This window comes from Podarcis raffonei, chromosome 9 (assembly GCF_027172205.1).
Source record: "Podarcis raffonei isolate rPodRaf1 chromosome 9, rPodRaf1.pri, whole genome shotgun sequence".
In the NCBI taxonomy this organism is placed as follows: Eukaryota; Metazoa; Chordata; class Lepidosauria; order Squamata; family Lacertidae; genus Podarcis; species Podarcis raffonei.
Genome location: NC_070610.1, coordinates 42,493,924 through 42,516,053, shown reverse-complemented (window position 1 = coordinate 42,516,053; position 22,130 = coordinate 42,493,924). Strand labels below are relative to the sequence as shown.

The window sequence follows — 22,130 nt, the reverse complement described above, 5'->3', positions numbered from 1 at the left end:
AAAATTCTTATTATTACGTTGCAGGCAGGTTGTTTTTTTGTTTTCAAGTCTGATTATAACTAATTAGAACAGGATTACAGTAGCAACTCTGGGTGGGTGCCCTTAAGATTTTGGAACCGTTCATACTTGCATGTAAAATACTTGATTTCTCATCACTTGATTGCTCAGTTCTTAAGTTCATTCTTTCTCTCCATGTAGACATGTGGCAGGGGAGCAGGATCATGCACGCTGGTTCTCCCTGCCTCAACGTTTACATGTTCAGCAGATGTGTAAGAATGACTCAGTGCATGTAGACTTGTCAACGAGTAAATCACCCTGTGTAAGTTGGAGTTAACTCTATCAGCAAAAACAAGATGTGCATAGGAGTGTCAGGCCTAATGAGCACAGCAACTCATGTCCAGTAGGTCTTGGCCCCATGAAGCAGTTGCTGAGTCTGAAGGTCCCTAACTTTCCATAGCTGCCTAAGTTCCCTCCTCTCCAGGGTTTTCCCCCCAAACAATCAGAGACTATGTCTGGGTGTTACTAATCTCTCCTGTGCCCTTTTCATGCCTTTTCTGGCTCTGGGAGACAAGCGGGGGGCGGAGGTGGGGAGCCTGTTGCAGCAGCAGGAGGAGACATCCCTGACTCTTCACCAGCCTAACTCGTCTCTGCCTCTTGGCCTCTCTCCTCTCCTGCTCCAGTTTCTGCCTCTGATTCTGGACTCCTCTCTGCCACAGACTCTCCCAGCTCACCAAGCCCTGTTACCTCCAACACCTCATCTTCCCAGTCTTCTCCCTCTTCTCCCTGTTGACCACTCATCATTGTCCCTGGGCTCTGAGCCTTCTTCCCTTGGGGGTTCCCCAGCTGGTTCCTCCCACCATTCCTCTGTGTCCAACCAGTCCACAACAAGATTCCCATGCTGTCTGGAACCATTCACATTTAGAGTTTCTAAACATATGACAGAGCCTTTTCATGCATATGTTGAATGTGCAGAGGTCAGAACCCTAGCCATGTGTTCTGTGTACACCTGAAGGGAATGAGTGAGCACGACTTTAAGCTGTAACACTAAGCAAATTTCTTTGGACCTACATCTCCCTGATTTCAAGTAAGCACACTTACGATCTCATGGCACATGACTCACCGCAGAATGCATGAACTTATTGCAAAAGCATTGCTTCAGAGCCAAAATGAAAGTTCTAACTAAGTCATTTGTTTTGTACTGAATTTGGAGTGGCTGTGATCCTAAGCCACTTACCTGGCAATACATTTAGTCAAACGTAGCTCCAAGCTAATGTTTTTAGGGTGGGGCTTTCACTCAGAAGCCAAAGGCTCATATAAGAAATGGGAGGAGGGCTGGTCTTCCAGCTCTTTAAAATAACATATATAAAAATAGAGTCCGAGAAAAGCAGTTAAAAATACATGGAAAAAACCAGAAATAGATTGAAACACACTCACATGTTGGTACTCTACTAACCCATCCTAGCGTTCTACTAGAAAGCATCTGTGCTCTGTGACATCACCAGAAGAGCAGAGGAAAATAGAACTTTCTTCCTCCGATACTGATGGAATGTGGGCATTGATTCTTTGCATAGAATCAATGACAGAAGAACAGAGCTATTCAAGAAAAGGATTTCTGGCCATGACCTGGTCATTAAAAAAAAATACAATTATATTCACTCTTGACTGCTTTTTGAAGTGCTTTAACTTTGGAAAATTGGAACTAAATGAGAGGTCATGTTATGCTAATTGAATCCTATTATGTCAACGTAGGCTGTCTTGAGAGTACATGATCTAAAGCATATGATTCATACTTCACTACGTGTCACAGAGAGTCTGCCAGACTTTGGGCAAGTTGGGAGATTTCCCAGTGTGCAGTTTTATCTGTGAACCAGAGAGGATATTCATCCTTTCCGCAGAGTCAACACATCAGATACTGAAAAGACATCAGATAGATATGTAGCAAGCTATTTAAATTGTTAAACCACTTAAATTTCTTCATTACCAAAGTATTTATAAGACTCGCTTCTTATGAAGCTGAGGGTGGTGAGCAGGCAGCAAAAGCAGAATCTGCTATTGTTCAGAGCAACAAGGCAATCTAGAAGCCTCTAGATGGGCAGAGGAGCAACAGCTGATCTATTCTGACTTATAAGGGTAAAGAATTGTCCATGCTGCTGTGACTGTACAATAAACAGTACAAAGAGGTTGAATCTTTGCCCGATGTGCTTTAGGATGCCAGTTCAAAGCCCACTATGGCTTGGTTCTAATTCAGATTTGAGGATTCTGCATAATCAATACACTATTAACATGGCTATCCCTTATTTTCCAGGATGATGAGCTGCATTTTCAGCAAACCATTGTTTGTGAAGTATTCCTATTTTATTGTATTGTCCACGGCCATTTATAGGTCAGGTGGGGAAGGAGAGATTGGTTGTGTTCTATATCATTATTATCATCAACAATAAAATCATACCATACCAAAATAAATTGGTCCTTACTTTTTAACCTCTAGAGAATCTCAGTTTATATGTCATTTTTTTCTAGCAGAGATGATTCCCACACCTTTGTGTACCAGTATGAAGTATCTGCTCTGACTAGATCCCTCCAAAATTGGGTTATTTACTCTCTGATCACAGCTGGCATATGGAGAATCAACTCCACCCAGCTTAGTTCTTGATCATTATCGTCAATAATTGTTTAGAAGAGCCATTAAGATATGTGCCATACATTGCATGGTTTTAAATCCCATAATAAATAGACCTTGTGCATCCTTGCATTCATTTTGAGTGAAGGTTTCAGCCATTGCAATAAGTTTTTATTTTCCTAACTGAACAATAGATTATTTGGCAAACTGATATATTGTTTAGAAGATGCACAGATAACTAACTGTATGATAGTCATTTCATGTTGAATCATAGTTATCACCTGTCAGCTATCACCTGCATTTTGTGGTGTCAAAATATATCACAAAGTTAATCCTATCAGCTTTATGATATAAATCATATGTGAAATACATAATTTTTTTTTAAATAGTTCAGTGAATAATTTACACAGATATAGAATATGTATACAAAACTATACTCAGTAAACATTACCATTTGGAGTATTAAAAAACTAGAAAAGGCTAAACTGGATTTTGCTCTCGGGATTTTGGATTCATTTAGAAGTAATATTTATTTTTTAAAGATAAAATAAAATGTGTACAATAGCTATTGGTATAATTTTAACAGTGCTTGGAAAGTTCATTTTGAAAAGGAACACGTTATAGTTCAAGGTCGGCCAGTCCAAAAATAATCTAGTTTCAATTCAATTTTACAAAACAAACTAGTTCAAGTTGAGTTCAGAATCTTACAAGCTGTTATAATGAAGTATAGGCTCCAAAAGTAAACCAAGGGCCACACACAAGTAATATGGTGCCTGAAAGACAGAATATCAACTAGTGAAGCTTTCCTCATAATTGTATCTCTATAATAGTAAATGCTTGCCCTGTTTAATTTTGCCAGCCGCAGCACTCTTAACGGCACTAGGCATCATTTGCTTTGTTTATGTACCAGTACTTCTCACTGTAAGCTGCTACTCTTGGAAGAGAGTGCATCTCTTCAGCAAGAAAGATACAGGAAATGCCTCATATTCCTTCCTTCTCATTGCTTAACAACAGGGATTAAGTGACTAGGCATTCTTAGAAACAGCAATGCCTCAATATCTGCCTAATAAGCATTAAAATGTCTCCTGCTGGGGTGGGAGTAGGTGGGGAGGGAATGAATGAATGTGAAGATCAATCAGAAATCATTCAGAGTTGTGCTCCAAAATGAACTTAATTCACCTTTAGTTCACCTGGTAATATGGGAACTACTTTCAGGTGTAGTTTTTTGAACTATTTTAGTGAACTTTGTTCAACTCAGCTAGTTCATTCCAAGCACTGAATTTTACTGAGGAGATATCAGAATATAAGTGACATTTATTCACCTTCTTGAATTAATTGCAGCACTCCATCTCAACTAATCTAAGAGAAAACCGCTACAATTTATGCAAGTTGTGCCTTATCCTGGGAAGGCATAATAGAATCAGTATTGTTTTACACCCAATTGTATAATTGGACTGAAAGAATATTAAGATTACTAGAAATAAGTGTCTGCTATTCTGAGAAGTACCGGTATGTATTTAACATCACTTAAAGTTAAGAATATGTACATTTTAGGGTATGTAGAATATATAATTTGAGATAACTTCAATAAGTAGAAGCTTCTGAGTGTGTTATTTGCCAAGAAAATAATGCCAAAAGGATCATCCACATACGGAAACAGAATGCTTATGTACCTATGAATCTGCCTAATAATAATAATAATAATAATAATAATAATAATAATAATTTATTATTTGTACCCCGCCCATCTGGCTGGCTTTCCCCAGCCACTCTGGGCAGCTTCCATAGAAACCAAAAATACACTAAAATATCAGACATTAAAAACTTCCCTGAACAGGGCTGCCTTAAGATGTCTTCTGAATGTCAGGTAGTTGTTTATCGCTTTGACATCTGCTGGGAGGGCGTTCCACAGGGCAGGCGCCACTACTGAGAAGGCCCTCTGCCTGGTTCCCTGTAGCTTTGCTTCTCACAATGAGGGAACCGCCAGAAGGCCCTCAGTGCTGGACCTCAGCGTCCGAGCAGAACGATGGGGGTGGAGACGCTCCGTCAGGTATACTGGGCCAAGGCCGTTTAGGGCTTTAAAGGTCAACACCAACACTTTGAATTGTGCTCGGAAACGTACTGGGAGCCAATGTAGGTCTTTCAAGACCGGTGTTATGTGGTCTCGGCGCCCCCCCCCCCCAGTTACCAGTCTAGCTACCGCATTCTGGATTAGTTGTAATTTCCGAGTCACCTTCAAAGGTAGCCCCACGTAGAGCGCATTGCACTAGTCCAAGCGGGACTAACTAGAGCATGCACCACTCTGGTGAGACAGTCCGCGGGCAGGTAGGGTCTCAGCCTGCGTACCAGGTGGAGTTGGTAGACAGCTGCCCTGGATACAGAATTGACCTGTGCCTCCATGGACAGCTGTGAGTCCAAAATGACTCCCAGGCTGCGCACCTGGTCCTTCAGGGGTACAGTTACCCTATTCAGGACCAGGGAGTCCTCCACACCTGCCCGCCTCCTGTCCCCCAGAAACAGTACTTCTGTCTTGTCAGGATTCAACTTCAATCCATTAGCCGCCATCCATCCTCCAACCACCTCCAGGCACTCACACAGGACCTTCACCGCCTTCACTGGTTCTGATTTGAAAGAGAGGTAGAGCTGGGTATCATCTGCATATTGATGGACACCCAGTCCAAACCTGCTGATGATCTCTCCCAGCGGCTTCATATAGATGTTAAAAAGCATGGGGGAGAGGACGGAACCCTGAGGCACCCCACAAGTGAAGGCCCAGGGGTCTGAACACTCATCCCCCACCACCACTTTCTGAACATGGCCCAGGAGGAAGGAGTGAAACCACTGTATAACAGTGCCCCCAGCTCCCAGCCCCTCTAGACGGTCCAGAAGGATGCTATAGTCGATTGTATCAAAGGCCGTTGAGAGATCCAGCAGAACTAGGAAACAACTCTCACCTTTGTCCCTAGCTCGCCGGAGATCATCAACCAGTGCAACCAAGGCAGTTTCAGTTCCATGATGAGGCCTGAATCCCGATTGGAAGGGATCCAGGCGGGCCTGGAGTTGTTCAGCAACCACGCGCTCAATCACCTTGCCCAAGAATGGAAGATTTGAGACTGGGCGATAGTTGGCCATACTGGCCGGGTCTAAAGATGGTTTTTTAAGAAGCGGTTTAATGACCGCCTCTTTCAGCGGATCTGGGAATGTTCCCTCACAGAGGGAAGCATTCACCACCCCGCAGAGCCCATTGCCCAGCCCTTCCCGGCTTGCTTTTATTAGCCAGGATGGGCAAGGATCAAGGAGACAGGTGGTTGGTTTCACGCGTCCAAGCAGCCTGTCCACATCCTCGGGGGTAACGGATTGAAATTGATTCCATGCAACTTGACCAGACAGAGCTCTAGCACTCTCCTGCCCCAGCTCTGCTCCCACGGTGGTGTCTAGCTCCTTCCGAATATGAGTGATTTCATCTGCAAAAACCTTTGCAAAATCATTGCAGGAGGTCTTGGGGTCTTTACAAGGCCCCGGTGGTAAAGGTGGTTCCGTTAAATTGTGGACCACCTGAAAGAGTCTCCTGCTACTATTTTCTGCAGATGCAATAGAGGCGGTGAAGAAAGTCTTCTCTGGAAACCATTTGGATCCATTAAGTGGCGGGGGCGGACCATCCGAATTGGTCCCACCTCCCTGCAGAGGGGAAGGGTCGTGGAGAAGTCCAGTTGCACCAGGAAGTGATCTGACCATGGCACTTCTTTTGTTTCACCTTTACTTAGTGTCAGATCACCCACGTCACTAGAGGTGAACACCAGGTCTAAGGCATGTCCATGACTATGAGTTGGGCCAAACTTATTCAGGGACAGCCCCATGGAGGCCATGCTTTCCACGAAGTCCCGAGAGGTGCCTTGTAAGGTCGTGTCAGCATGGATGTTAAAATCCCCTAGGACAACCAAACTAGGTGTCTCCAGGAGAACATCCGCCACGACCTGAAGCAGCTCGGGCAGGGAGTCCTTGGTGCAGCGGGGAGGTCGGTACACCAAAAGGAATCCTGTACTGCCCCTATTGCCCAACTTCCAGAACATGCACTCGGAAAACTGGGTCTTCCCAATAGGACGCCTGGTGCAAACTAATGACTTCCTAAAAATCACTGCAACCCCCCCTCCCCGCCCACATGACCTGGGTTGCTGTGCGTAAGAGAAACCTGGTGGACAAGCAGCAGCAAGGACAGGCCCATCTGCTTCCTCCAACCAAGTCTCTGTTACACATGCCAGGTCAAGTCCTCCATCCATGATCAAGTCATGGATTGCAGTGGTCTTATGAATCATTGACCTGGCATTACACAGCAACACCTTCAGGTCATGTGGGTTTCCCCTGTTGATTCCAGTATCCATCCAGTCAAGGCCAGACCTGGAGGCAGGGATAGTCTTCAAACAACGACTAAACCTGCCTCCTCGGTAATGACATGGTCTGGTCTTAGCGTAATTCCGCCTCCTGCCCATGATCACCGAGATCGGATGTCCCAGTGCTTCCCCCCCTGTGGAACTTGTCCCAGCCATCGTGTTGGCCGGGGCCCCACTCCCAGGCAGCCCTGATCCCGCTCCTTTAAAAAAACCCACAAACTATACAGAACCAATAAAACAACAAAAAACAAAAACAGAACAATTATACTAAAATTAGTCCCCAACCAAATATCCATCCCACCCACCCACCCACCCACCCCCAACAAAGGAAAAAAGGAATAAAAATTTAAATTGCCACCGACTGCTTGAGGACATTTTAAAACACATTAACCACTTGGAACAGGGAAGCAATGGCAGAACACTTCCCACACTTCCCCAAAAGTTCCAAAGAAGGGCCTGGGCCACGCCCCCCCGGACCAGTTGGAGAAGGCCTTGGAAGGGAGCAGGCCCTGCAGTCCTCCCCACAGCTGATGGTCCAAGGCCTCACAGCAGCAGGAGTCCCTTTATAGCTGGGAGAGAGGGCCTGGGCCACGCCCCCTGGGCTGGTTGGAAAAGGCCCTGGAAGGGAGCAGGCCCTGCAGTCCTCCCCACAGCCGATGATCCCTAGACTTTCAACCAAGTCTAGTCCACTCTAAACTGACTGACAGCAGCAATCCAATATGGCAAGCAGAGAGGTGTTCCCTAGCCCTACAGTCTTGATATCCCTTTAATCCTAGCTGCTAGGGATCAAACCAAATATCATTTGCTTGCAGCACAAGTGATCTACTACTGAGCTATGGCTGCTCCAATACTGCACAGTGATTGTACTCCTGAATGTGGTGTCATTGAAACACAGAGGTGTGGATATAATGTTCCTGAAGCAAATGCACTCTACTAAAAAATATGCTAGTATTGTCAACTATATTGTCACTAGTCACCTGATGAAGCAGAATATTGCAACAAGTAATGAGGCAAGATTTGGTATATATACACACTGTGTTATGTATTGCTGTGTTTTTAAACCACCCTGTGATCCTCCGATGAATAGTGGTATAGAAATTTAATTAACAACAACATCTAGTACTAGTGGGACTGATTGCATTGTAAGAGGTCATTGAATCAATCCTACATGTAAAGAGACAATTACTTTTCATTGGGACTTGAAGTTTCAAGGGAAAGCGAAATTATAGAGTTTTGATACAGATGTGGCCAAGAGGTTTGTAAATTATTCATTTTATAACTCATTCCTCTGCTGGTCATAATTAATTATGATAAAATACTGCATACTGGATACTGGCATGCAGAATCCTAAAAAGAAAATTGGTTTCAACAATTTATAGCTGTCTCTTACTTCTTTATAATATCCACAAAGCACATAAGTAAACACATCTACCAAAGAGTCCTTCTTAATGATTTTGTAGCTGGAATAACTGAAGCCAGAGCAGATGAATTGACCTTGCCAAGTTTACAGACTGTGCCAGTAACAGAGCTGGGATTAGAAAACCAGATGATTAAAATTTTGCTCACTAGGATAAAACACTTAAAACGAATCATCTCAATTTCCAAAGTGTCCTCAGGTTGCTTAAGGCATAATAAATTGCAATCACATAACAGCAAACAATTCTTTTAAAAATTAGGACTTAAAACATTACATCTGACACTGAAGCAGTGCAATCTCCACTCAAGAAATCTACTTACATTGCCAATGAAATGTACAATATTTGGACAAGATGTTAACATTATTGTTCTGTTTGAAAACATGTCTATTTTTTGGGGGGGGGAATGGGCTACAGTTACACATAGGACATTAATGTCACTTTTTCTACTATGCCAAACTAGATGAAATGTCATCAGTGGTGGACTTTGGGATTTTGAATTTCAACTGCACCCTGTGCAACGCCAAAATTCCTCCCCTGTCTCCCGCTGCCACCTCTCACTTTTTGTTCCAAGTCATTGTTGTGGTGCCCTCTCAACTCAGCACCCAGTGTGGGCAAACTGGTTGCACTCCCCTAAATTCACCTCTGGCGCCATTCTCACAATTAGCAATGGCACGAATGGCTTTTAAAGAAGTAAATAGCATGTGTGGGGAATGTATTCTGGGGAAAGATCCTGGCACTGGAGAGGTGGGCGAGTGTTGGGTTGTAAGGCCTTTGCCCCCTGCTGCAGTCCTACTCCAGATTTTTTTGGGGGGGAGGTCTATTTGTGCCAACGGAAGTTTTCCCTCCAATACTAATAGCAAGTAAAGCTGTCCTTCAAAATCTACACTTATCTGACCTTTGCAATGCAGCTCTCCAGCCAAGTAATGTGTGCATATACTAGAGTAAAGTGGGCATATAAAATGCATATAATGGTGAAAATATCATACAAAAATGCATTATATCAGGGGAAATTGCCTTGCAAAAATGTGTATATGAGGCAACATTGCATATAAAAATATATACATTGGAGGGGGGAAATCATGCAAATCATTCACCCCCTCCCTTGCAAACTGATGTAGAAATGTGGAGAAGTGGTTAAGGATGGAAAAAGAAGAAACCAAGAGAAACCGAAAATGGCATATTTGCCCATCCCTACCCTAGTACACATTTCATCATTCCACAGAGTGAAACCCAACACACCGTTAATTGGGTTTTTAGATGTACATGCTTTCCCTGGTATGCTCAAGCAATTGGGTTATGCACAATTTGTTCTTAACATTTGACTTTAGTTTCTTTGATGAACAATATAGATTTTTGGCATGGATTCTGCCTAACTCAGGAAATACAGGAGAGCTGTCATTATATGAACCATTGGTTATTGATATTAAATGTGTCCTACTTGTGTTCTTTCAGCTCACAGCTCTCCTATTCATCCAAACACATTCATTACACAAATGTTTTGGATGCCCTTTGGAACGTCTGATCAGTGAAGCTCTAGCATTATAAACTGCTGAATACTTTCTTAACAAGTGTGTGCCCAACATCCATCACGAAGGAGAGAACTGACTAACCAAAGATTGAAGTGATGTACAGTAGATGCCAAGAAAAACTATCTTCTCCTTCCAAAAGTTATCCCCAAGAGGTGAATATCATTTTCCATAAGTATGTAGAAATAACTGAATTAGTTTGTTAATGAAATACCCCTAGCTAATTTCTATGTATGATTCAACATGTCGGTGCTCTTCATAATAGTTTGGCTCCACTAATTGCATAAGAGGAAACCCATATTTATTCTTCAATAAGATTAACACAAACTAAAATGCAATATTAAAATTACTTGAGGTAACTTTGATTCACTAGAGAACAACTGTAATGGTTAAAACAACAGATTTGTATATCTTAACCTACTTTCGATGTTGAAAGTCTATTTATAATTCACTGTAATTCTACAGAATTTGAATTACATATAAAGTACACTGGGCATGTTCTGTATTAGGAAGCAGTAATTATACAATGACTGTCTCGTCATCACAAATAAAGCTAATACAAAGGTCTATAAATGAACAATTTAGCTTGAAAATATATGCAGCAACTATGATTTGATTTAAGCGCAGAATTTATTAGTGGCCTCTTTTCCAGAGACAACTAATCTAAATGGGTGACATTTAATCATATTCTATCAGACTATTCTCCCACATGGAAGGTCTCCTAGGAACCACATGTACTCTACCTTGGCAGAAAGGTGGGACAGAGAAGAAAATAAAGAAAGTAAAATTTTGTCTCAGATATGTCAGTCTATCGGTTAAGATCTATGGGCTGAACTCAAGGGTTGAGTGACTGGAAAACCACCCATACAAGTCATCTTTTTCTTCCTCTCTGCTCCACTGAAGCCCCCTGTGTCCCTCAAAAGCCTTTCCAGTGGATTTGGTGCCCTCTTGAATAACGTGGGCTGTGCTGCTGAGGGGCTCCAGTTTGGCAGAGGGGATTTGTACAAGTGGAAATTGATTGCACAAAGAGCTTTTGGAAGTCACATTCAACCATACATTTAACATACATTTAATGCACGTGGTTTTCCCCCAAAGAATCATGGAAACTGTAGTATTAAGGGTGCTGGGGAATGTAGTTCTGTGACTTGAAAACTACAGTTCCCAGAATTCTTTGTGGGTAAACATGTGCATAAAATGTGCTTTAAAGGTACAGTGTGGATGGATTGACATGCAACTTTTGGATCCATAAGTTCATAAAAAGCAAATTAACTTGGCCCTTTTTGTTCAAAAAATAATATTTGCTGACCATTATTACTATTCGGGATACAACTTGAATAGAATAAGAAGCTGTGATAATACAAGCTGTATTTTTCATTCCTAAGAAGAATCAAAGAAAAGAGTTCCCCATGAGCCAATGTGCTACAAAACTAAAGAGGAAAACAAGTATGTAGCTTCCTATTGTTCTCTATGATATATCATTTTTACTTTACGCACTACAAGATTCATATACAGCCTAACAAAGAAAAGGGGGCAACCCTCTATTTATGATTTATCATGCCTACTTTGAAATGGGGAGGAGGGTGGCGGAATGTTTGCCTATTCAATAAGCATTGCCTTCCCTCTGAATGAACTTAGTCTGATCTCAGTGAAGTCCGTACATAGTCAAATTTGATTTCCTATGTAACATTAGAGCATCCACATTTCACTACATGATTCCTGATGGATTGCCTCAGAAGAGTCCCAGAAAAAAATGGTTCCAAATCAGCAGCAAATAAGAGAAACAATCAAACGAATGTCAACAAACAAGACTGAAAAGAACTGACTATTTTCACAATAAGAGGATGGTTTTCAACATATGCTCCCTCTAATACTTTCAACCCAAAAATCAAAATGGGAGACCAAAAGGTGAAGCCATCATTTCGTAGTGTAGTCTAAATGGAATCACTCTGAATTATGAGTTCAGATGTCATCCTAGAAATTGTGCCCATTTTTTAAAAAAAGAGGGTAGTATCCCAAATAGAAATATCAAGAGAATTATTGTACAGATCTGCCTTTCCATATGATATATGAAACATGCTAAGTAACTTGCAGCAATACCTCAAATTTATGTGCTGAAAGCTATTCAAATATAAAATAAGCACTAACAAACGGGCAACCTTGTCAGTTGCAATGTTAATAAATCAAATTCACCAAGGTAAGCTGTGTTTTTACTTCAAGTGGATCTATCATCAGAGGCCACTGATAATGATACAGCTACAAGTAAAATAAATGTGTTTTCCCTGACCTTGACTATAATTCAGTAACAGCTTGCCTTACAATTTTGCACTGAACACATCACCAGATGTCACCTGAAAAAAGGCTTATATACCTGTGGATAGATGTTTTTTATTTGTGTCATCCCAGTGAAGAATTTGAGAAAGTATGCAAATTAATCTCTTTTACAACTATTGCATTTACTAGATTAGTTGATTTCTGTAGAGAGAGAAATGTTAGATTGATCCAGTAAGATTACTTCATGTGCCTTAAAATAGCCTCAGGTTGGAATGCATTCTCAGGTGTGTTCCTACCTTAGCAAAGTCTAAAAGCATCTCAAGATGGAAAGAAAAAGTTTTAAATGAGAGTTATCATCCAGTGTACAAAAAAAAATGTGGTTCGAGTACAAACTGGCATCTGCAGGCTCCTTGAAGGTAAAACAATTTAGCTCTGAGTTGAATATGCCTTGCTCCTTATTCCTAACCTGAATATGCTAGACTACAACTCCCATCAGCCCTAGCTAGCATGACAAATGCACAAGGTTGGCAAAGGCAAACATTGGTACACTACACCTTATGGAAGATGTATATGTATGAGAATTATGTTTCCAAGTAGGCTCTCTGGGTGTTGTCTTCAGTTTCTTATGTAGACATTCACTTCAAGCTGAGTTAAAGGTAAAGGTAAAGGGACCCCTGACCATTAGGTCCAGTCGTGGCCGACTCTGGGGTTGCGGCGCTCATCTCACTTTATTGACCGAGGGAGCCAGCGTTTGTCCACAGACAGCTTCTGGGTCATGTGGCCAGCATGACTAAGCCGCTTCTGGTGAACCAGAGCAGCGCACGGAAACACCGTTTACCTTCCCGCCAGAGCGGTACCTATTTATCTACTTGCACTTTGACGTGCTTTCGAACTGCTAGGTTGGCAGGAACTGCTAGGTTGGCAAGCTGAGTTAGTGGCTAACAAAATTTGTTTCTGGTGAGGTCTGGGAGCTTACATAGAGTAGGGACCAACCTCTCCAGCTAGGCCACACCTCTGACTCAGATCATAGGTCATAGCTGTATCTCTTAAAGAGCCCACCAGCAAGCTATTTGATTTCCCCAGGCATTTTAGAACCATTGGTTTTTAAATCTGCTTTTCTTGGTTTTGCTGTTTTCCTGTTGAAGATTTTGTTGTGTTTGATGTTACTTGTTTCATTGCAAACTGCTGTGCAAATCCAAAGACTGCAGAGTAGGATAGCCAGTGTCATAAATATATAAATAAGCACCCAAAGAGATTCATTATAGGCTTTAGGCCAGGGCACAAACAGCCTTTGAAAGCTGTGCCCCTCTGTTATTCCAAGCCAAAGAATCCATACAGGAACTTGATAGGTCTGTTGCTATAACTATACTTCCTAGGGCTTTGATATAAAACAGTGAGCACAGGGCAGCAGGGTTTATTCACACTTAACCCTTTTTTAAAACCCAAAATTGAGCCACTCAACTGTCTGGTAAGCAAGGGTGATTAGGAGACTGATCCATGCCCCACTCTACTGCTGATTCCAGTCCATGACTGAAATTCCTTCTTTCTTTCTTTCTTTCTTTCTTTCTTTCTTTCTTTCTTTCTTTCTTAGGGCTCTGCTTGCACAGTCCCATCTGCTGGTTTATGGAGGATAACCTCATAGAATTCATTTGTGCATATGGTTCTTTAGCCAGTGAGGGATATGATCATGGAAGTGTGCTTCTCCTTAGCTAGATTGGGGCACAAGTGTTGCACAAGTAACTATAGATGTGGTGTAAACACGGGATTAGATAGCTCTGCACCAGATAGGGATGCACTTCCCAAGGATGAAACACTGGCCCAAATCCAGCAAGTTTTCTGGCACTGAAAAGAAATGGGGCAGTCCAAACCCAACATCAGTGCCTCATGGGGGGTTGAATCAAAGCAACAGTTCTTAGGATTACAACATTAAACACTTTCCATCTTTAATGTGCCCTTTTATGGTAATCATCATATACTTAACCTGATAACATGTCTGGGAAGCAAGGAATAAAACATTTTCTCCATTTCACAGATTGACACTGAGGCACACAGGCAGATTAAGTGATCTGCCAAATTCCTAGGAAAGGGAATGAAATCATGAAAATTAGATCATGTTTTTGTTTCTGCATCCTAACTGCACCTGCTATGAGCAGATGGGGATGTGTGCGGCATATTTCTTAAGGGGGATTTGAGACCAGACCTTTGGAAATGTTAAAAGGAGACAGCACCCCTTAAAAACTGGCTCATTTGAAAGCTGACCCCTTTTCATGCTTCGCCCGTCTCATCCATTTCTTTAAGGTACTGGAGCCCCACATTATTCATTGATACTATACTGCTGTCTTTGTCCTCAATAACCCAACTACAAACAACTAGAAGCGTTATCAAGTTAGCGGTCTTATCATTATGATCTAGACTAGTATTTACCAATGCAACCTCCCGTGAGCCAAAGTGAGTCTCAGGTGGTGGATTGGGAAAGGTGGCAGATCTGCATTCGCTGCCCAACGGGCACTTTTAGGGTCACCCACTTCCATTTTATGATGCTATCAGCTGCCATTAAGGTCATACCGACACTCCCTGCCGTTCGTTGTGGAGTGACTAGGAGGGACACCTTGCCCCTGCAGCAAAAGAAATCTGGAACCTCCAGTGCTGATATTAGAGATAAGAGATATGCTGCCTGGTCTTTAATAGTCAAAGTCAGCATGTCCATCCATGCCCACCCCCAGTGCTCAGGTAGATGGAAGTGTAGGGTGTGGGGTTAACCCTTAAAGATCAGAAAAAAGGGATACCTCTGTGTGTGTAAGTGTTTGTTATGCTTGTTAATTATTGTTTTGTCTTTCACCCATTCACTTCTGCCTTTGGCCCCATACAGCCTTGGCATGTGGCCCTTGTAAGGTTGGCCACATTAAAATCTAGCCCCCCCCTTAAAGAGGCTCCCCACCCCTGCCTTAGGTTAAAAACACCTGCCTAAACACCAGAGGTAAATTCAATAAAAGGTTGTAGCATGTCAAACTATGAAGCTTCTGCCAGTGAAGACACCTGCCAGAATATTATATTTCCATTCCTTAATAGCATAAGCAGTAAACACCAACAATGCTTTACCAGCTAATCAGCTAGTCATCTTCTGAACTTCAAATCTGTACCATATGTTATTTTCTTAAGTTTAGGAATGTGTCTCAGGATTATGTAGACAAAAGCTGTAACCTTGTTTTATGACTCTGAAACTCTTAGCTAAAAACAAAGTGGGATTGGATCAAGCTTCCAATGAGATTAAGGCCATTTCATCTTTGCTCTGGATGCCTCCATTGGCATGTATTATTTACAAGAAATGGGGAGCAATAATAAGGTAGATTAACAAGCAGGCTGTTTACAGCAGGAGCCTTGTGAGGTTCAAGAAAGCACAAGATGCCACAATAAGAATCCTTAAGCAAGAGTGTGAAGGCTTCTGTGGCAAAAAAATTAATCTATTTTTCATTAATATCTATGTCACTCCTACTCACCCCTAGGGAATCAACACTTAGTTAAAGCAGGAAACAAACTTCCTTCTCCCTGCCGACACTGCTAATGTCATAAAAAAGAAAACTATGAATCTCAACAATGTCAGTCTACAGTCCTAGAAATACAGTCCTATTGAACGCAGTGGGACTAACTTCTGAATAAACTTAGGCTTGCACGGTTAATGCAGTAAAAGTTTGTAAAACAATTGAAATGATAAGGAGAGCAATTTAGTCACCCAAAAGCAGTTATTGAACACATACATCCCCCACAACAATATTTCAGATATGACTGTTCTGCAACCAGCATTTTCAAACACTGATTTAGCGTTATAGAATTTAGCTATGTACAGAGTGTATCAATTTATACATATTCTCTCTAGATAATGAAACCTTTACAGGAAACCCTTTTACATAACATAGAGTCCATAACAACCATTTAAAACGACACAATGCAATGCTCTGATGCAGTTGTGAACTCAATATCTGAAAGAAATCCATAGAAATCTGATCAGGCAAACACAACAGGGATTCAAAATGAAAAGCCAAGTATTTACAATTGTTGGAAAATAATTTGGCCCTTCTGTACTCCCAGTGCTACCTACCAGTGAACCCTATTCCTATAAAAAATGTTATTTTCAAATACTGTTACTGCTTCTTAATGTGACAGTGCTGTGCGGCAAAGAACATTTCAGCTCTCTCTTGGATTCAGTACAGAAGATGGTGTAGCAGCACAAGCCAAGCTCAAGTTAGTGGAAATAGGGTGTTTAAGAGCTTATTGGCTGAAAGCTGTCCATAATGAACTTCTGTGCAAAGCTAGATATGCAGAAAGCCTTACAAGATTCCATCAAAATGGAATAATTTGCCAAAGAAGAAACAGTAAGAGAGTGGATTTGTCACTCATGTCATCATAAAATCCAGGATGCCACAAATATCTAGCATGATGGGCATAATCACCTTCTGGTACTCATTTTACACAGAGGAACAAAAATACATATATTCTCTGCTAAACGTCACTTAAAATTGAGGTTAGATAGCTCTGGATATATATGGGGTTATTCATCTCCCACATGGCTGGTGGTAGTCAACTAATTTTTAATCAGAGTAAAATCAATGAACATGTCTATGTTAGGTCCATTAATTGCAGTAGGTCTACTCTGAATAAAACTTAGTTGAATACCGTTCCATATTTCCGAGGAAAACAGAATACTTGGCTGATAGCAACCTGAGAAACCTTTGCTAAGAAATGCTACAATTTGTCAGTTACACACACACACACACACACACACACACACACACACACACACTTCAATCTTCTGAGTGCTCAGGGTTCCAGCTTATGGGGGCAACCCAAGCTGCCCCATTGCAGACATCCAAATGCACCTGTAGCATTGGGGAGGGCTAGAAGGTGTGTGACTGTGGCAATAGGGTGAACATGCGCAAACCCACTGTCCTTGCTCAAATTATATAATTTGCATGAAATTGTACATGCAAAAAGGGCTGTATTGTGCTCCCCCACCCCCGCCCCCACCCCCCACTCCACTGGCTAACAGTCCCCCTATCTGAGCTCACAGAAATGCTCCCAGGTGCAGTTTCAGATCTCCAGGGTAGATTTTAGCATCATTTTAATTTCTGCTGCTGCAGTTCCCGCCCCACCCCATTTTTCATCATGATTATGTTGTTGTTTTATTATTGGTTTTATTGCTCTGTTTTACTGTTCTCTGCTTTGAGAATCTCTTGATTGAAAAGTGGATTATAAATTTTCTAAATAAATAACGAGGAGAAAACATGCCATCTGCTCAGGAGATGTTGGGAATAACTGAAGAGGCTCTGTTAATTATAAAACACTAAAAAAAATCAGCTCTGGTCCTTTTGAAGCCTGCAATAAAACTGTTGACAAGATCACAGCCTAAAATTCTATTTAAGCACGAAACAAAGTTTGGAGTTCAGTTCTTTCATCATTTTGAATAGTAGGCACAAAAATGTACTGGAAGTATATATCTCCAGCAGATAATAAATTAAAGGATGGCAGGCGAGTCTCCAGAGATGACTGAGATGTGAGCTGTGAATGAATAAGGCAAGGAACAGATCATTTGGATATGAAGAGGAGAAAAGGTGGAGCAACTCCGTGAAGAATTTTGATAACCAGGAGAGCAGAGGAGAATTGGATTTCGGAACAGAAACAAAACGAGTCAAACTGGTTAAAGAAACAATTGGATACCAGTTTAAAATTAAAAGAGGAGAGTACTGCAGGGGGGAGAACTACAAGAGGGGAAGTGATTTGTTGAGACAAGAATACAGTGCATGAAAGCAATCTTGGAGCATCAAATAGCCCAACAGTTTTGATAGCGTCAAGAACATTGTCCCACTATTCCATAGGGGACAATGGGTGAAGTTAAGAGAAGAGGACCTGGTAAGAAAGTGGTGGGAGATTCAGGACAGGTTTTAAAAAGTACTTCTTCACGTAGCACATAGTAAAATGATGGAACTTGCTCCCGCAGGAGGCAGCGATGACCACTAACTTGGGTTGGATTTAAAAGAGGAGTGGACAAATTCATGGAAGATAAGTCTTTCAAAGGCTCCTAGACCTGATGGCTATGCTCTATCTCCATATCTGGAAGCAGTTATGTTTCTGAACACCAGTTGCTGGTAACCACAGGAGGAAAGAGTGCCCATAGGCATCTGGGTGGTGACTGTAACAACGGGATGCTGAAGTAGATGAGCCATTGGTCTGATCCAGCAGCCTCTTCTGATGTTCTTGTGATGTGAATCAAATACATTTTGTGGACAATCTTTGAAAAGCAGCTGCAATTTTGTACAAGAAGGCTGCTGAAACCTTGTTTACTTCAGTGGGACTTAATCAGCCTACATGTGTGAAAGACTTCAACCAAAACACACCAACCCACCATGCCAGAGCTGAGTGAATACTTTCCCCCCAGCACAGAAATACTATTTAGTCCTTCTGGTCCCATAGAAAAGATAACAGATTTTTATTTTATTTATTTTTACTTACTTGGGTGTCAGGTTTAGGCATCAAGTTCATATGAAACCAATCTTGTTAATCCAGAATTCAAATCCAAGCTTGCATTCTGCTTTGAAAGTCAGGTTCAGAGGGACTGGACGTAATATTAAACTGGAGGTGGGGTGTGGGGAGAGCCAGGCTGAAGCATGACTATAGCAAGCAGGTACATTTATGTGCTGTTGATAAGGATGGGGGAAATGTATGGAAGGCAATGACATCAGAGAAGCAAATAAGGGAAGTTCTTTCTCATATGACCAGCTAGGGAGAACATCTGGGAAGGCGTTCCCAAGCAGAGTTAAGCCCTTGTTTCCCAAAGATCCTTTCCAAATGCTTATAAAAGAAATAATTTTAATGCTATACTGTGTTGGCTACAGTCAAGCAACAGTAGCACACTTGCTCACAACAGTTTTTGTTTATTTCATAGTAGGACTTTTGGTCTCAAAACCAGGGGAGAATATGTTTGTTAGTGACATCACAGGCACTGTCCAATAGAGACCAACAGATGTTACTGACACTCATACAATCACATTTCTCACAGCATTCATAATGGCATTTGTGAGAAAATTAGCATTTTCCAAGCAGCATGCTATTGCTTCTTTAGTGCTGAAGAAATGTGATAGTGTGCCAACCTAAGTGCTTCCTTAAGGGTCAAAATGGAAATACTTTGTAAGCTCGAGGGCGCAATTAATTTGTATGTTTCTATTTTGTAGTACAGATATTTTCCATATATTTTTTTATGAGCATGGTGATGGGAACTAAACAATACTTGGCAAGGATGTTACGCTTGCTTTGCAATAGTCTTCCTTCAAAATCATTGTTCGTAAATGAGAAAGGCACAGTCTTTGCATGGGGGGAAGCTTTCATCATATGAATTTAGCCATTAATGAAATTGGGGGGTGGGGACGGGACATTTACTTGTTTCATTCAAAGCACGTAGTACTTTTGCCACTGCATTTTCATAATCATCTCACATGAAGTCCATAGACATTTGCTTTTAATTGTACACACTGGAAGGGATTCAGCTAAGCTGTTGCTCCACCAGAAGGCAGCACAATGAGTCCTGCTAGTGCAATGGGACATTCCAGAATCCTGTTCTCCAGTGGCCAGCCATTTGTGATTCCTAGAAACTGACACTCAAAGGCGTGGTATTGGAGGTGCACAGAGCCTCCTGCCCTCTCTGCATGTTCATTTGATCAATGCATAAAGGGAACTGTGTGTTACCCCCTTGTGTGTTGTGTGCTGAATTCTCTGTGTGTTTTGTATACATGCACCAAGGTAAACTGGACCATAGTTTGAGTGGAGGGGTGTCCAGCCGCTTGACTGACATGCTGCTAGATAAAAGCAACCCCAAAAAAATTTAAAACCTCCTTTAACTTAAGACTTGTAATCTTGCACAACCATTACATGGTGGGAAGCCCAACCCCGTGACAAATGAATGGGTCAAAGCTACAAATAAGGAATGGGGGCTCATGTCCTTAAAATTTCTATGTGCCACATAGAAACTTGAATTCTGATCTACCACCTCCTTGCTAAACATAATGCAGACATAACCATTCAGATACAAATTAAATTCATGCTCATTCTATACGTATACAGGGTCCTGCAGCACCTCAAAGAAGATTATCAGATTTCTTCTAGCATGAGTTTTCAAGGACTAGAGTCTGTCCTCAGATGCAGCTTGGAAGCAATAGTATTGCAGATAAATGTGTGATATATGACTTCAAAGGCTGAATGTTATATATGGAGTGGGGGGGGCGCGATGCCTGTTTTTTTAAAGTTATGAAAATGTACTTCAACCAGTACTAAGAAGAGATCATTTCCTGATAATGGAGCAAGCCAGCAGCCCTCAAGCAGCTTCCTAGTGTACTATTCATCATATTCCAATGGGCAATACAAATTTGTCATCATTATATTGACAGCTAATGGGATGCTTATTGGCACCGATGCAATATGGCACCCAGCATGAAAGGGTGGGAAGTGTTTCATGGAAGGTGCTGAGAAGTATTTTCAGAATAGCTGTATGTAAATGCCAGAATGTGGCGTCAGGTGAAAACTCGCTTTAAGTTAACATTAGTTCCATCAGGACTTTAAGAACTGGAGTGCTTGCTCTTCAGTCATACAACTTGCAAAGTGCATATTGATCTGTCTGTTTCTGGTCTGTGTTACTATCATTTTAAATAGCCTTTATCCTAGTGCCCCCCCCCCATCTTCTATTATATTTGTCCCTTCGTGTTTCTGCTTGTATTGTTAATATTGCCTTATTGGTTTATCAGATTTAACATGCCACGAGCCACCTAGAGAGCACCAGGTGGACAGATGGTATAGAACAGGCTTCCTCAACCTCAGCCCTCCAGATGTTTTGGCCTACAACTCCCATGATTCCTAGCTAGCAGGACCAGAGGTCAGGGATGGTGGGAATTGTAGTCTCAAAACATCTGGAGGGCCGAGGTTGAGGAAGCCTGGTATAGAACTAACAGAACAGATAAATATATGCCATGTGTGCTGACCCATAAATATGTTTGGTCTCATTTCTATGTTATTATTTTTTGGCAGGGGGAATAGTAAAAGGTAAAGGTACCCCTGCCCGTACGGGCCAGTCTTGACAGACTCTGGGGTTGTGCGCCCATCTCATTTAAGAGGCCGGGGGCCAGGCTGTCCGGAGACACTTCCGGGTCACATGGCCAGCATGACAAGCTGCATCTGGTGAGCCAGCGCAGCACACGGAAACGCCGTTTACCTTCCCGCCAGTAAGCGGTCCCTATTTATCTACTTGCACCTGGGGGTGCTTTCGAACTGCTAGGTTGGCAGGCGCTGGGACCGAGCAACGGGAGCGCACCCTGCCGCAGGGATTCGAACCGCCGACCTTTCGATCGGCAAGCCCTAGGCACTGAGGCTTTTACCCACAGCGCCACCCGCGTCCCTGGCAGGGGGAATAGATCCACCCAAATATTCACACCTAAATGTATCATCTCTCAAAATATGCATTTCCAACAGTTGCTTTATACTTATGTCAGCTGACAAGTGCATTGGGACATTTGGGAATCATTATTATTAAATTTCAACTGGTGCATTACTTTGAGGGGTATGGATCAAATAAGTTCATATCAGGGATCTGCAAGTATCAAGTTCCTCAAGAATCCCTAGGTGTAAGCCCAAGACAATGGATTTTGACCACATATGAGACCTCTGTGCTGATTGATGACATGCAAAGAATCATTCAGTCCATCAGGAGGAAAAGGCATTGCCAGCCTTGTTCACCAGTTTGCAGCAGCTGGGTTCCATTAACTGTAGTGGTAATGCCAAGCTTGTTTTCTTTAGCAATGCTGCCACCTCCTGGAAGATGCCATGTTTAACTTCATCTTTCTCAATAAAAATACAATCAAATCAATGTGTT

The 22,130-nt window shown here is 42.0% G+C and overlaps 1 protein-coding gene across 3 annotated transcripts in view; it reads right to left on the bottom strand.

The window, feature by feature from the left end:
- Positions 1-1,494, bottom strand: part of IQCM (IQ motif containing M) — a 99,297-nt gene extending 97,803 nt beyond the window's left edge. For 2 of the 3 annotated variants that reach the window (XM_053403154.1, XM_053403156.1), the window contains exon 1: positions 1,435-1,494. The gene's annotated coding sequence lies outside the window, so the exon portion shown is untranslated. Of the gene's footprint in view, positions 1-1,234; positions 1,415-1,434 lie in introns of those variants that run through there. The other variant, XM_053403155.1, reaches the window with a different exon arrangement.
- Between the last annotated feature and the right edge of the window lie 20,636 nt (positions 1,495-22,130).